Source organism: Mauremys reevesii, linkage group 3 (assembly GCF_016161935.1).
Source record: "Mauremys reevesii isolate NIE-2019 linkage group 3, ASM1616193v1, whole genome shotgun sequence".
NCBI classification, from domain to species: Eukaryota; Metazoa; Chordata; order Testudines; family Geoemydidae; genus Mauremys; species Mauremys reevesii.
In genome coordinates this window covers 23,975,744-23,981,743 of record NC_052625.1, presented here as the reverse complement: position 1 = coordinate 23,981,743, position 6,000 = coordinate 23,975,744, and the positions used below count along the sequence as shown (strand labels likewise).

At 44.6% G+C, this 6,000-nt stretch overlaps 1 protein-coding gene across 2 annotated transcripts in view; it reads left to right on the top strand.

Annotated features, from left to right (window-relative positions):
• Positions 1–4,238: 4,238 nt before the first annotated feature.
• The window catches only part of VRK2 (VRK serine/threonine kinase 2), a 73,923-nt gene continuing 72,161 nt past the window's right edge, over positions 4,239–6,000 (top strand). For both annotated transcript variants that reach the window (XM_039529819.1, XM_039529818.1), the window contains exon 1: positions 4,239–4,277. The gene's annotated coding sequence lies outside the window, so the exon portion shown is untranslated. The remainder of the gene's footprint in view (positions 4,278–6,000) is intronic.

Sequence of the window (6,000 nt, the reverse complement as noted above, 5' to 3'; positions counted from 1 at the left end):
GGAATCATTTGTCCCTCTCTGGGTTCCCACCCCAACTTCTCAATGGAAAGACACCAGGTTAAAGATGGATTCCAGTTCAGGTGACATGATCACATGTCACTGCAAGACTTCATTATCCACTTGCCAGCACACACATATACAGGAAGACTTACAGGTAAAACAGAGCCATCTGCAGTCAATTGTCCTGTTTAATGGGAATCATCAAGATTCCAAACCACCATTAATGTCCCACACTTTGCATAATTACAATAGGCCCTCAGAGTTATATATCTTATTTCTAGTTTCAGATACAAGAGTGGTACATTTATACAAATAGGATGAGCACACTCAGTAGATTATAAGCTTTCTAATGATACCTTACATGGAAACTGGGAAGTACACACTTCTCAGAAGTTACTTTTAAAACAGTTCCATAGGTGAGCTAGCTGGCACTACACCCTTCTTGATAGGGCTCTGTAGAGGGGTTGGCTGGGGTTCGTCCCTCTCCAGGATGGCGGGGGACCACACTGCCTCACTGCTTCCTTCCAGTTGTTGACAGGAAATTAGCCTGGCAGCAGGAATCTCTCGCCGCAGCAGCAGTAGAGGCAAATACAGACAGTTATTCACGCCAGCCTTTGGTCGGCGGGCAATAGTGAGTCAAAGGAACAGGTCCTCAGGCAGGGGCTGAGCAAAGGCAGGTAAACATCAAGCCCAGGCCCTTGGCTCAGAGGGGCCTGGAGAGGGGAAGACTGCCACCGGGCTACTTCCGAACTGCCCGTCTGGAGGTAGCTAGGTCCGGACCGTGTCCTCTGAGGGGGTCATGCACCATGGGATCCTCTGGGTAACTGGTGAGGGGCAGGCTGGGCAGCTCCTCTGGGCTCTGGTTGATGTTGGGCACTGACAGGTCAGGCCAGTCCTCTGTCTGCCGTAGGTCGCCGGGGTGTCCCAACTGGGAGCTGGGTCAGAGATAACTGCCGCCTAAGTAAGCTCTGGGGTTGGGCTTTTATACTTCCTGTCCTGTGCCTTGACCTCTGGGGGGCAGGCACCCACTCTGGTGTTGGGAGGGACTCATCCCTCTCTGGGGCAGCGGGGACCACACCGCCTCGCTACAGGCTCCTTTGCTGGTCTGGCAAATGGCAGTCCAATAGTCATTCAGTCAGTCAGGCTGCTCACAGCTAATGAGAAGTACATATGCTGCTGTTGCCAACTCTTGCATTTTAATAGAGCTTTAAAACCAATTCATTTGCAGTTATCATTAAGAAGATGAAAGCCCTGAGATCCCCAATTTTTATATTTTGTTTAAAGAGAGGCCTGCTTTCTTGTCTGTCTTTTAGAAATCTCAGCTGCCTTCTTCTGCTTTGTTTAACATATAAAAGCCTTTAATACTTTGAACACATTGCGAGTTGCAAAATGCTAAAATTGTCTACTTGAAATACCTTAATCAGTCAGAAAGTTGGTCAATTATACCTTCATGCCATCCTTATTGAGTATCCATTACTCGTGGACATAGCACATTAACTGACTCATTAGCTATTTCAAACCATATGGACTTGGGTTTGGGTGGGTCAGTTTGATAATATCCTGAGGTGAGCTTCCTAATTATTGTAATTATGTGATCTCAATCAAGGGGCCAGTCACACAGAGTAATGTCAGAGCCTTTAAAATGGGTGTCAATGCACCCAGACAATGACAGAGATGAGTGACATGCCCCTGAATGTTGCATGTCCCTTGAAACCCCAAAAAGTAATTACCTGAGAAGTTCTGAGAACCTGGCAGAGAGCGCAGTGACAACTGAGTAAGCTCACAGCAGTGCATGAAATGCTATCGCTGTGCACGAACAAGAATAAATTTCTCAGCAGAAACTGAGAAACTTGATACCTTGTTGCTGATATTCTTTATACAGAGATGGCTCTAGTGTAAATCTAGCCATGATATTTTAAGCAGGAGGAGCAGTGGGGAGAAGGGGGAGGAAGGCAGAATTAAAAGAGGAAGTGCTAAAATGTCAGTGTTAAATACCACAAAGGTGTCACAATGCAACAGTGTGAGAAGTTATAAATTGTTCACCTACTGCAGTAAATTTAAGGGGCTTTGTGTGTGAAACTGAAAGATTTCAGATAATTGACTGAAATCTTTTATTCTCAGCTTAGGTTTGAGCAAGTATTTTAAGAAAGAAAGGATTAAAATAAATGGAAAATTGATCTAAGTTGTAATGTACAGTACTTTAAAACAAAGTGAGAAACAAATATAGAAGCAGGGCAGGGGTGTTACATTTATATATAGCACTTGCTCCCTGAGAATGTCAAAGCACTTTATAAATGTAACCCATGCAAACATAAATGTGGCTCTTTGTCACCTGTGAGTAGGTACACCATGAATGGAGGTTTCTGGGGATACTACTGCCGCTAAGCTAAAGGATCAGGCATAAAATTTTGAAAGTTTGTAAGTGACTTATGAGCCTAAGTCACATTTTCAAAGTGCCTAGCCACCTAACTCCCATGGGAGTTTGAAAGTCAATGGGATTAGGCTCATAAGTTACTTAGGTGACTTTCAGAAAGTTTACCCGGGTCCTTTGATACCTTTAGATCCAGTAGTCCAGTTCTGTGTTTTCACTTTGCAGACAAGGGAGTTGTTACATAAACATTAATAAACATTAATTACTGAATGTTCTGTGAGGTGGATATTAGCATTCTTGTTTTACAGAAGGGAAAATGAGCCACAGAAAAATTAAGTGACTTGCCCAAGGTCAACTGTGACAGAGTAACAAATAGAAAATATTTTTTTGACTCACGGTCCTGTCCTTTTTACAAGACTCTAGGGTTTATTCGTCTTCTTCTACAGCATGGGGTATAGGCCACTTGCAGGTTAAAACTAGTATAAATGGTGGATTCTTTGTAACTTGGATTATTTAAATCATGTTTTGAAGACTTCAGTAACACAGCCAGAGATTATGGGACTATTTCAGGAGTGGGTGGGTGGGGTTCTGTGGCCTGCATTGTGCAGGAGGTCAGACTAGATGATCATGATTGTCCCTTCTTGCCTCAAAGTCTATGAGTCTAAGATCATCATTTCCTTTCTCTGGTGATACAAAAGAGATTATCCCAGCTGTGGCCCTACAGAGGAGCTGGTGAGAGCCACTCACCCTTGCAGCAGACGGGCAGGTAGGCCTAAAGAGGGCAAAGTGGGGTGGGGATTGTTGAATGACACCCATATTTGGGGTTTGAATATACTAGGACTCCCAAAAGCAAATATCCAAATGTTGGTCTGATGGATCATCCCTAACATGCCACACAGATGGAAAATGCCACAATGGACAATTTAAGACACATAATAAAACCTTTTGTCAGGAGTTTTGAGCTGTGCAAAGGTCTACTAGGGCATCACCAACATTTCTGTGCCCATGGTCTAACAATACTTTCTAATTCAGGTCTCAGTTCTGACATCCTTTCTCAGAGAATCATACAAATATAGGGCTGGAAGGGACCTCAGAAGGTTATCTAGTCCATGCTCCTGCATCAAGACACCTAGATAGTATGCCTAGATCATCCCTGATGTTAATCTCTTCTTAAAAACCAATGACATGGATTACCACATGTTCAGCAGTAACTTACTCTGTAAGTAGTCTCATTGGAATCAGTTGCAGAGATATACCAAGCCCAGGACCCATCTCACTGGGACTCTTTGAAATGAATGGGTACTATTTGAAGAATAGGGATACTACAGAATCGGGTCTTCAGTAGGAGGTCCTAAGAACTTAACCTGTAAATATTTAGCCAAAAGTGGTGCACGCTAGATAAGTAAACTAAAAAGCACCACATGATGCTTCCTGCCTCTACATGTGTGGGGCAGAAGAGGGCGACACCTCTAAAAAGTGCAGATTTACAAAAACTTTAGGTAATCAATAACCTCAGCAACAATAAGCAGAAAATAGGTGAAGGTATACAACAAATAGACAATAGCCTATCCTTCTCCCCACCTCTATCCACCCCACCCCATACTCAGTTAGAGCCTCAGTATCTCACTCCAGCTGGATGTTAAATGTATGTGTAGCAGGCTGGACCCTTGCTCCTGCCCTGAAGGGGTTAAAAACAGCCCTGGGAAGGGGCTGTGGCTGGAGAAATCAGCCTTTAGGCTGGGGCAAGAAGCCTGGGCTGATGAGGGAAAGTAGGTTCAGCTGTGGCCATGCTCCAATCAGGCCCAGCTGGCCCCTATAAGAGGCTGTGAGCCAGAAGCCAAAACAGTTTCTCTCTCTTGCTAGCTATAGAGGGAGATGGGCCTGGCTGCAGGGAGCTGGACATAAGGTACCGGAGTGAAGCAGTGCTGGGGAAAGGCTGAGGAGCTGGGGAGCTCTAGCCTGGAAAGCCCCAGGCTTTGGCTTAGCATTGGGCTAATAGGTACTGGGGGTTGTAGAGAGCAGCCCCAGGTAGGCCAAGGCAGCAGATCCAAACCCTCCTTGCCAGTGATGAGTAGGCTGATACTACAGTCTGCCCCAGGGCGTGGGGCTAGACAATGACTGGCAGTAGCCATATACTGAGGCAAGGTGGGGATAGAGGGTGGGGGTTCCCTGGGGAGGGGAGACCCTGAGAGAAAGGGGTTACTGCCAGGGGGTAGCACCCCATGTAAAAGGGCACTATGTCCAGGGAGGGACACGGGGGGGGCCAAGAGGACAGGCAGATCACTGGCCTGCAGAGGGTGCTCTAGAGCTGAATTGAGCTAATTCCCAGAAGTCACCAGCAGGAGGCGCCGCAGAGGTGAGTCAGCTCCTCTACAGTATGCCCCTAAAGCAAAGGGGAAAGTCACACCACAACAGATAGCACTGTTGGTACATTGCATGACTGACAGGTCTAGCATGAGGAACTTCCAGTTATAGTGCAGCTGCTGCTGTAAATTGAATCCTAAAATGGATGGTTGCTCCCCTACCTCCTATTAATAAAACATGAAAAGCAAATATTTGTGATAGACTCATAAAATCAAAGAACCATAGAAGGGACCGCAAGAGTCATCTAGTCTAACTCCATGCCAAGATGCAGAATTTGTTGTGTCTAAAACATCCAAAACTGATGGCTATCCAGTCTCTTTTTGTGGATGCTCCTTCACTGGAGGTTTTCAACTTCCCTAAGCAGTTTTGTTCCATTGTCCTATTGTTTTTCATTAGGAAGCTTTTTCTGAGATTTAGTCTAAATCTGCTATGCTGTAGTTTGAACACATTGCCGCTTGTCCTGCCCTCCATGGCAAGACAAAATATTTTTTCTCCATCTTTTTATGGCAGCCTTTCAAGTATTTGAAAATGGCTATCATGTCCCCTCTTAAATCTCTTCTTTTCCAAACTAAACATACCCAGTTCCTTCAGCCTTTGCTCACATGATTTGCATTCCATCCCTTTGATCATCTTTGTCAGTTGCCTCTAGATCCTTTCCAGTTTCTCTACATCCTTTCTATACAGCAGTGACCAAAACTGGACACAGATGATACCTAAGTAGAGCGGCAATATTGCCTCATGTGACTTGCATGTTAGGCCTCTGTTAATGCATCCCAAAATTCCATTTTTATTTTTTTTTTGCAACAATATTGCATTGTTTACTCATGTTGAGGTTGTGATCCACCAGATCTTTCTCAGCAGTGCTGCTGCCAAACCAATTATCCTCCATTCTGCATTTGTGCATTTGGTTTTTCTTCCCTAAGTGTTGCACCTGACATTTATCTTTGTTGAATTTCATTTTGTTGTCTATAGCCCAGTTCCCCAATTTATCAAGATCCCTTTGAATTTTAGCTTTATCCTCAAAAGTATTTGCAACTCCCCCTAGCTTTGTGTCATCTGCAAAGTTGATCCATATGCTCTCTAGTCCTACATCCAAGCAGGGCTGGCGCAAGGATATTTTGCGCTCTAGACGAAACTTCCACCTTGTGCCCCTCCCTCCTTTCCCCTCATCCTGGAGCATCGCTTATTATAAACTTTCAAAAATGAATGCTGCATAATGTGGCATTGTTCATTAGAATTAATGCAAGGGGGTCAGAGGAGATGAT